The sequence below is a fragment of the Petaurus breviceps genome, unplaced genomic scaffold (genome assembly GCF_028583685.1).
Source record: "Petaurus breviceps papuanus isolate PSGF00001 unplaced genomic scaffold, PetGlider_PUasm1.0 522, whole genome shotgun sequence".
Classification (NCBI taxonomy): domain Eukaryota; kingdom Metazoa; phylum Chordata; class Mammalia; order Diprotodontia; family Petauridae; genus Petaurus; species Petaurus breviceps.
Genome location: NW_027186355.1, coordinates 53481 through 63648, shown reverse-complemented (window position 1 = coordinate 63648; position 10168 = coordinate 53481). Strand labels below are relative to the sequence as shown.

The following is a 10168-nucleotide window of genomic DNA, read 5'->3' as shown; positions in this document are numbered from 1 at the left end:
CAGCAAGGATCCCAGGCACAAGCTTTATGTCCTTGGGATACCTGTGGTATGCCTTCCCACCTTGGGAACAAGGAAGCACACAGTGTTCTTAGGGGAAATATCATAATGTTGAAACCTAGTACTAACTAAAATATTGGAATAATTCCATCCTACTCTAAGGAGGTTTTTGTGTCTTTTTCGTGTTAGAATCTTATGCTTAACTCATTATGTTATTCCTTGCTTGAACCAAAACCAATGAGTGTGAAGCTCAAAATGTTCATCTCCCTCTCTTTTTTCCTTCTACTATGTTTTAATTCATCTTTGTGTGGAATAATTTACCCTTTTCTGACTCCTCCTTTCTTCTTCTCCCATTACAGTTCATTTGCTCCCCTTAATAGGTTTTTTTTTAATCATCACTTTGGTTAGTTTATTCCCACACCCTCTATCTATGTATAACCTTTGTATATGTGGTGATGATTATATAATTCTCAATATTGACAGGTATCAGATGTATTTTAGGCTCTTTTTTTCATCATGCTTTCCAGTAGACTGCTAATTCTTAGATTATCTCTCCTGGATCTCTTCTCCAGGTCAGTTGGTTTTCCAATGAGATATTTGACATTTTCTTTTAATTTTTCATTCTTTAGGATTTGTTTGACTGATTCTTGATGCCTCATAGAGTCATTAGATTCAAATTGATTAATTCTAATTTTTAGTGATTTATTTTCCTCAATTTTTGAAGTTCCTTTTCTATATGTTCAGATTTTGTTTTTTGTGGAGTTCTTTTCTCCAGGTAAATTTTGCACCTTTTTTTTTTTTTACAATTTCATACATTTTACTTTTTAAGGAACTGTTTTCTTCTGAAAATATTTTTTCAATTTTGGAAAGTGTAATTTTAAAATAGTTCATCTTCTACCTCTCTAACTTGACTTTTTTTAATATGTTTTTTTTTTTACTTTTTGGAGGGAAATTGGGGTTAAGCAAATTGCCCAAGGTTACTCAGCTAGTTTGTGTGTGTGTGTGTGTGTGTGTGTGTGTGTACGCACGCGCGTGCGCGCACGTGAGCGAGCAAGTGTGTTAAGTGTCTGAGGCTAGAACCAAACTCAGGTCCTCCTGACTCCAGGGCCGGCACTCTTACTCACTGTGCCAGCTAGCCACCCCTCTAACTTGACTTGTAAAAGCCTCTATGAGCTCTTCCAAGAACACTTTCTGGGCTTGAGACCTGTTCGTATTCCCTGTTAAAGTTTCAGAGTTGGGTACAGAGTCAAGGCTGTCCTGTTGTGAATTTGGTTCTTGTCACCCACGATAAAAGGATTCAATCATTTTTGTTCTTTCAATTTGTTTCTTTCCCATTGTGATTCCCTAATTCCTGGCCCTTTAAAGTGGATTTGTGCTTCTCGGGTATAGAGTGTTCTGACCTATGTTTCTTATGCTCTGAACTAGGTGTTTGGTTATTGGCTTTGGGTGCTGTGTCCTCTGGTCATCTAGAATGAGGCCAAAGCCAGAAATTTCTGGGTTGCCTCAAGGATACTCTATAGTTCACAGTATAACATGTGGGGGAGGCATGGTCTGGCTGCTTCAGGATTCCACCTTCCATCCCCTAGGCTGAAACTCAGGAAGGCTCAGCAGCTGGAGGCCAGCAAGTCTGGGTGTGTGAAGGCACACCTGGGGTTCTGGTGTTCGTGTTTGCTGGCTCCACATGTGTGGTGTTCAGGATGAACTCCTGTTGGTGAGCTGAGATGGGGCTGGTGGTGACTGCTCCCCACCTGCACCTTAGCCTCAGCACAGCCATAACCATGCCCTTCTTCTAGGACTCCCAAGCCTGCAGCAGGTTGCACTATTTAGGAATTTTACACTGCAGCAATATTCTTTTGGTTTTCAGAGACTAGTCGAGCTTCTTAGAAAGGCTTTGGTTCACTGAGGCCCATAGGGCTTTCTGCTTTCTATATGGCCCCCATTTCCAGGCAAATTCTGCCTTGCACTCCTCCTGCTGGCAGGCTGCCTGCCTGGAAGAAGCAGCTGGTTTCCTTAAGCTAAAGAGGTCTCCTAAAAATGCAGTTCTGGGTTTGAGGTCCCAGGTAGGGCTGAGTCAGGAGTTAGATAGGTAGATGGCCTTCCTGTACTCTAGCCTTCAAAGACCAAGAAGTGGTCTTTGATGTAACCTTCAGGCCATGATTCCTGCTTCATGTAGCCCTCTGGAGCCCACCCAGAGAACCAGCTCTCCTTCATGGGGAGACCTCTCAATTAGCCAACCTTTACTTCCCTACTGCTACTTTCTAGGCATCTTTATGGACGCACCCACCAATATTTTTCCTCCTTTAACTCTGGGAAGCACAATCACACCTTAGGCACTCATATTCACCAACTGTTACCAGTTAGGTTTTCACCTAGCAAGTAAACAATGGTTTTTAAAAGTGTATTATTGAGAAAACATTGTTATAACCACCATTTTGTGAATCTCCTCCATCCCTCCCCATTTTGGGTAAGTTCACCTAGGAGATTTACCTAAACAAATCCTAAACCTGTCACTTGGAACACTTAGCGCACCTCCCCCCCCTCACCCTACTCCCCTTCCCAATTCCCTGTTACTTGTGCACTTTCCTGTTGGGCAACAAACAGGTCCTCAGGCAATGAACTGATTTCTACTTTTTGGCTTCTGTATTTTCCCCATTCTTAGTAACTGTCAAGTTGAGGTTTCCCATTGGTAACAGTTGTGTTTTTTTTGTGACTTTTGTCTTTATAAATGAAGAATATGCACCTCGAGGCTGCCTGATTTGTGTTGTGTTCACTCCTGGCAGTTGCCAGCAATTGAAGCTCCACTTAAAAATAATTAATGGTCTCACTCACTGATTCTCTTATGTATATAAGTCATGGAAAACTTTTATTGCTTATTGCAACAAGATAAAAATGAAAGCAATTGTATCAAGCCCTATGCTGTGATTGGTGACACTTGCCATTTGAGGTAAAAGCCTTTGGGACCAAACTAGTTTTATTTTAAGTTTGAATTTAGATATAATTGTCTACATTAAATCAGTATCTGAGAGAAATGCCACAATCTGCTCAGAGGGAATCCTGCTACAGGTGAAGGTTTGTTATTGGGGAAAGCAGCAAGGACTATTTTAGCCTCAATCTAAAATGGGACCTTTCTGGCTCAGTTTCTCCATTGTCTTCCTTTGAAAAGGAATGCTTGCCACCTGGCTATTCCTGAGTCTGGCTATTATATGGATTTAAAGTGCCTCTTATCTGAATTCAAACAGAGCTAAGGATGTTTTATCTTTTCATATCTGGCATGTCCCTGCTGTAATATAATGTAATGCCAAGGAAAGGCAATCTTCCCAGGTTCAAAATACCAGCATAGGTGCTCTCTATTTTATTCAGTGACAAACCAAGAACAGAGAAGATCAAAACATGACATCATTCAAAATACAGCATTTACTAAGTGTGATTAAATAATCTCCAAGTACTACCCCACCCCAGGACCTTCCAATCATTCAATCAATTACAAAGTCTCTGTTCTAAATACTTCTCCACCCCTAGGCTATACCTTAATTAAGTCCACCACAAAGCCCCTCTTCTCAAATGGAGATTAGTTTCCAAACATAAGGTCAAAAGTTCCCCACCCCTGGATCACAATTGAATCTACCCCAGAGTTACATCAAGTTTAAACACAGCACTTAATACCCAAATGGAGGTCTTTTCTTCATCTTGACATGAAGCAAGTTCTCAGCAATCTTAGTTCCTGGGGAGACAAGGCTTAGCAAGGCCATAAGATACATTGCCAGTCCCTTCATGAATTCATCCTCTGTCTGTAGAACAGTCCTAGAACCCCTGAACACATTAGCAAAGCCCTCTCCCAGGATTTCTGTAAACATACAACAAGAAAATCCTTCTTCAGGGCTTCTGAACCAACAGAAAGGCTCCCAGACCCCTGCAACAACAGCACTGTCCTTCACCAGTGGACAGTATTCATTCTGTCTGCAGGACAGTCTCCAGACCCCTGCAACAACAGCACTGTCCCTCACCAGTGGACAGTATTCACTCTCTGTCTGCAGGACAGTCTCAGGGCTTCTTAGTGAACAGCCAGGTTCCAGGACTTCTTCAACAAAAGGACTGTCTTTCACCAGTGGACAAATCTGGCAAAACAACATCAAAACAGACAGACAAAGTACCAGCAAAACAGCCATGTCTCCTCAGTCCTTGGCAGCTCAGGGGGCAGGTCTCAAAAGTCCAGGGCAATTCAAAGCAGTCACCAGCAATTCTCTTAGTCTCTCTCTCTCCACAAGGTGCTGCTTCCAAAAAGATCTTCCGCCTCTCTCTAGTGTCTCTCCAAATCTACATCACCAGCTCCTCCCAGTTCAGGACTTTCTTTTCACATCAACAAGCCCATCCCACAGGTGGGATCAACAAACTCTGGGCTTTAACACAATCAATTTGAAAACCAAGCCAATACAGGGGAATCTTTAATTGCCATTACTATCACACCTGCTTATTCCTTTTATGACAAATTTCTCTAATTAGAGCAAGTAGTCAGTCAAAGATAGTAAAAGTACAATGCAGGTTTGAAAAATTTTGCTGTACTCAATCTGAATGTGTAGTCATTCCATATCCCAAACAACTGGGTAAATTAATACACCAGTTTGTCATCAGCCTGCCTGCATAGTCAAGTGAAAGGTTAAATCCCTGAAATAGAACATTTTTTTCTGAATGACATGCAAACAATTAGACAAAGGGAAAAGGATCTTGTGAAACAAAGGTACAAACACAAGTTAATCATTATCCCATATACTAAGGCTGGAATACATCTGAATTACTAAAGTGTGTGTTAGATCTGAGTTTTTCAGCCTAAAATTATATTCTCTTCTCCAGTCTACATAATTTAGTAAAAAGGTATTTGTCAACTTCTCAACTGCCTTTTACTAGATATATCTGTCAGATTTGTCTCAAATTACAGGTCAATTCACCTACAGTTGGCAGCAAACAGTGGATACCAGTCTATACTCACCTATCATCCCCTGAATGTGATCTATACTTATTTTCAGTCAAATTCCTTCTCAGGACCCAGTGAGACAAAGACAGCTCAACTCCTTTTCAGCATGAAGAAACTATAGAAGCTGAGACCTTTGTCCCTTCTCCCAAATGAATTTGGGTCCCAGCTCTTTGACTGGGTAATGAAGGAATCCTAATGAAGCTGCCCCAGCCCCAATATTCAAACTTCCATCATCCATTGCCCCAGACACCAAACCAGGATGTCCCCTGAGGCTGTTGGAAATCAAGAAGCTGATGAGGGCACTGGCCAAGTGGCTTCCCTCCCCTGTCTGACCCTTTTCCCAACATCTCCTCCCACCCAGTCTCTTCCAACTTATTCACACTCAGATGATTTATTTGTTAAACAAAACAAAAGGGGTTGGAGTAAGGACTAGTAGGGCTGGTGAACCTTCCCAGATGGGAGAATTTCTAGAAGTAGTAGGGAGGGAGTGGATCATGCATCTCTATCAAATCACTCAATTGGGAGCCTGAAAAATGAGCTTACTCATGAGAGACAGGTACTTATTTGTATCTACTGGTTTTTGTACATACCTTCTCTGGATGGGTGGAAGCATTCCCCACAAAACATGAAACTGCTGGACTGATAGTTGTGAAAATTCTGAACGAATTCCTTCCCAGGTTTGGCTTTCACATTGGGTTGGGCTCTGATAATGGGCCAAATTTTATGCCTACTGACTGAGCTCAGGCCGAGTGGAGTTGACGAGCCAGACCCTAAAGAAGTTCCTCACCAGTCCAGTCCTAGAAACAAAGGTCCTGCTTCTTCCCCTGGCCCTACTCAGAATCAGGTACACCCTCAACTGAATTGGGCTTTCTCCCTTTGAAATTATGTATGGTTGGCCTCCACCCATTCTCCCAGTAATTAGAGAAGAGTTAGGAACTGAGGCTACTAATTCTTCCTTAATTAAGTTTCTACAGAGATTGTAAGAAACACAAGGGAGGGTCCTGAAATTGCTTCCAGATGCCTTGTCTACAACACCCACTGTATTCAAAGTGAACTTTATCCCTGGCTGGCTCCACCATTGGTGGGTGACATTAGCTGTCCCTGACAAATTTAAGGTGGACCCAGGACCAGATTCTCTCAAGTGAAGATTTTCCTGTGTTTCCTCCTAATGTTATTGTGCCCTTTCTCCATGTCAATCCCCCATGCTCCTAAGGCTTAAAACACCCAGATTATTAGAAAGGGGGACCAAGAACTCTGGACATTCCAAAGAGAAGAGGGCTCATGGATGAGTTCATCCCCTGCCCTGGTTTCTTTACTAGTGCACTTCTATTGTTCCAATGTGAAATGCTTTTAACTTTCTACTCTGTATCAATGGCCTAAGGGAGGGTCTGGGGGAACCTTGATATTGTGAGGTCAAAACGCTTCCCAGCAGGACTTGGCCCTAACTGTTGGCTTTGCATGAATGCCCAGCCCCTTGTTATGTTGGTCTAGCCCTTACCAAGGAAGACTCCCAGGCATCCAGTTCTGAAGCTTGTGGCTGGGATCAACTGAGTTTAACCCTGTGGGATATCTAGGGCTCTGGTCCTTGTCTGTGCTGAACCTGGATGCCAGAGGGTGGGAGAGGGAAAATGCTAAAAATTGGTACCAGAGTCTGTTTTGGACATCCCCATGGCTGATTCCGCTGATCTGTGCCTCAGCTGAACCTTTACCACTTCTTTGCCCGGCCCTCACTATAGGCCCTTGTTTGTTTTCCCACCTCTCAATCCCATATTAACTCAGTCAAGCTTCCCCTTGTAAGGGAACCTAGGTATCAGCCCCTGCGTGAGTAGCTTTCTGTACAATGTCACCAATTGTGAGTCAAGGGTTTGACCCTTGACAAAAAGAAGTGGGGATTATTGTAACCACCATTTTGTCAACATCCCCCATTCCTACTGTCTGGGGCAATTTTGCCTAGGAGACTTGCCTGAAACAAAGCCTGTCTAGGAGACCTGCCCAAACCTGCCACCTGGAACCCATAGCACCCAGCCCTCCCCTTCCTGTTTACTTGGGAACTTTCCAGTTGGGCAAGAAATGGGTCATTAGGCAACTAACTGATTGATACCTTTTGGCTTCTGTATTTTGTCTGTTCACTCATAACTGCTAAGCTATGGTTTCCCCTTGGTAACGGTTATGTTGTAGCTATTGTCTATATAAGCCCAGAGATGTATGTGCTTGGGGCTGCCTGATTTGGGTACATGACCCCAGGTAGTCTCCAGCATTATTAAAAATGCACTTCTAAAATGATCAATGGTCTCACGGGATGATTTCTCATTACAACACGATCACAAAATTTCAAATGAAGAGGACTATGCGTGGGACAGAAACCAGTGCCAAAAATGTCAGCATAAAGACTGCCACGCCTTGGAAGCAGAAATGAGAAAGGGCACTGCACGTGGTACTGTGGATGGCTCAGGCCAGGGAAGCACACATTGATTCTCAGAAGCAAGGTGCTTTTATAACCAACTAGAGTGCTCCCCCCTTCCCCTTATCCCATTGCCTGGGCTTCAGGGGGCACAATTTACTCACGTGAATCTTCCCCAGGAACAAAGAACAAAATCAGTTACAAAAGTTTGCCCCAAGATGAGAGGAGGGAACTTTTGCAAGAGTTTGCTGGAGTGCACAGTCTGGGCTGGGGACAGAGCAGGTGCTATTTTCTTCTTTGCTACATTCTCAGAAGCAGGATCTGAAGGAAGGGGAGGTGTTTCTGAGCAGAGATGTGTTGCAAAGCCTGGTGTTACAATGTCAGCCAACTGCAGAGGTGATTCTGTAAGGGAGTAAACTATATCTCAATAATAGAAATAATATTAACCCTTGGGAGGAGGCTTCACTTTTGAGAAAGCATCCCTCACAGCTGATTACATTGCTAGAGAAGAGGGGAATTCTGAATTGCTGGGGTTTGCACAATTGTCAGAGCTGTTATCAGAACTAGGAGGAGGGCACCCTCTCTACAGACATCCAAAGCTCTGGCACACTGGGCACACACCCTGGGACCACCAGCCAAGATCTCAATTCAGTTCCAAGCAGGTTAAAGCAAGAGCCATTACCCTCTGAATGGTGGCTTGGTGCCCTATGATCTTCAGACCAGGAGCTCTGGAGGCAGCCAGTAGCAGCTGCAGGTGCCATGCCTCTGCCACCTGCTCCAACAGGTGCAGGGATGAACCTCCCTCTTCTTCTTAATCACTTAAACTATTCTATCATTTTTACAAAACTGGGTTCTTCACCCAAAATTTGTAATGTCGTAATAATTTCTCCTCGATAATTGGAATTTATTATTCTACTCAATACATGTATTCCTTAGCTGCTAATCTTGATTTAGGTAATATCCACCCAAAATGATTTTTAGGGTTTCTCGTACATATTACAGTAAAGATGTTTCTCATTTCTTTTCTACCCAACCAAAAGTCCTCTAAACAATGTAAATCATATCCTGCTGAACCAGGTATTCCCAGATATGGTGCTAGGACATCTTGCCTCACAGTCCAATACTCAATATTTGGGATCTTATGTGTCTATTGTTTTCTAATTTACAGATTGGGGGTCATCATTCTGGCTAGAGGTATAATTCCTCCCAATGATCTATTATTCAAATTACATAAAGCAATAAACAAATTATCTTTCCAATGTTGATATGAATTATTAGAACACAACTCTCTTAACTGTTCTTTGAATGATCCATGCATTCTTTCGATTAATACAGATGTCTATGGATAATATGGAGTGTGATATATCTATTCTATATTGTTTAATATACAAGATCTTCACTTCATTACCTTTGAAATGTGACCCACTGTCACTTTGAATCTGCATTGGATTTCCATAGTATAGACTTATGAGGTATACAGTCTTACAGGTGTTTTTCTGGGGCAAATTCTTATAAGGACAAGCCACTAGTACACCTGAATAGGTTTCAACACAAGTATATATATAATTTTTGCATCCTTTATCTTGTGATAGAGGACAAATATCATTTATTTGCTAAATTTGGCCTAGGACTTTTTCCCTTGCTATCTCCCCAGTTACTACCTGGGAAACAGGTCATTCCCTTCCCAGTTGACATATGTGATATTTTTCTGCTATCTGTTTTAACAGTGAATGAGAGATACTCATACCTCGATCTTGTGCCCACCAGTGTGTGGCCCTAAATGGTCAGCGCCTTGATGGACCCTAGTCCTAGTACAGGATCATCAGTTAGTGTCACAGTAGAGACAATATAATGAGTAGCAATATTTGCTAGTTGATCAACATGTGCATTGTACTCATGTTATGGCCTGGTGAAGGCCATGTGAGCATCTACAGGAAAAACTGACAAACTGGTAACCAAAGACATGTCCCATACATCTTCCCATAATTCCTTGTCCTAGATTTGTTTACCATGAATTTCCCAATTTTGATTTTTCCAATGGGCATCCATGTAGTTAGCCCATTAGCTACCACCCATGAACAAGTAAACATATGCCACTCTCCTCCTCGTTCTGTGTGAATGGCTTGATGTACCGCCATAAGTCCAGCACATTGATTACTTCCACCTGTCCCAGTACTTTCCAAAGTCTACCTTGTACATGGCTCTTAGGCTAGTGCTTTCCAATGTCTTTTGTGGCCCCAATATTTTTTTGTTCCATCAGTAAACCATGTATGTTTCTTCTCTTCTTCAGTTAATCCATCATTCCATTTTATGAAGGACTATACCAAATGTTGCTTTGCTTTGTAGGATGTATCATTTCCTTCAGTAGCAGTGTTTGCTATAGATTTATGTAGAGCATAAATTCAACTTTTGCCTGTTTTAGTTCTATTTTGAATATGCCACTTCCATATGTTGGCCTTTTGGGCATGTCCAATTCTGTGAGAGCCTGGGGTCCTCATTACCTAGGTCATAATAGGGCTTACAGGCCTTAATATCACTTCATGGTCCAGGGTCAATTGTTGGGTCTCTAGCAAAGCCCAATATACCTTTTCCAAAGGTATATATTGAACTCCAGATGAAGGAAGTTTCCCAGACCAAAATCCTAAGGGTACATTTCCGTTTTGTTGTTTTTGCCATGAACTCCAGTTTGCACATTCGTCCTGTAGTCACTTGTAATTCCACAGGACAATTTTGTATAGGCCATAAATCTAGGGCCAATTGTACAGGAGCTTTGGTTTCTTCAAAAGCTTTACTCTACTGGA

General features: G+C 42.3%; 1 protein-coding gene across 1 annotated transcript in view; it reads right to left on the bottom strand.

The window, feature by feature from the left end:
• LOC138172236 (zinc finger protein 571-like) overlaps positions 1–10168 on the bottom strand; it is an 83621-nt gene that overhangs the window by 37141 nt on the left and 36312 nt on the right. Inside the window, exon 4 of the mRNA XM_069101939.1 lies at positions 7532–7769. The gene's annotated coding sequence lies outside the window, so the exon portion shown is untranslated. The remainder of the gene's footprint in view (positions 1–7531; positions 7770–10168) is intronic.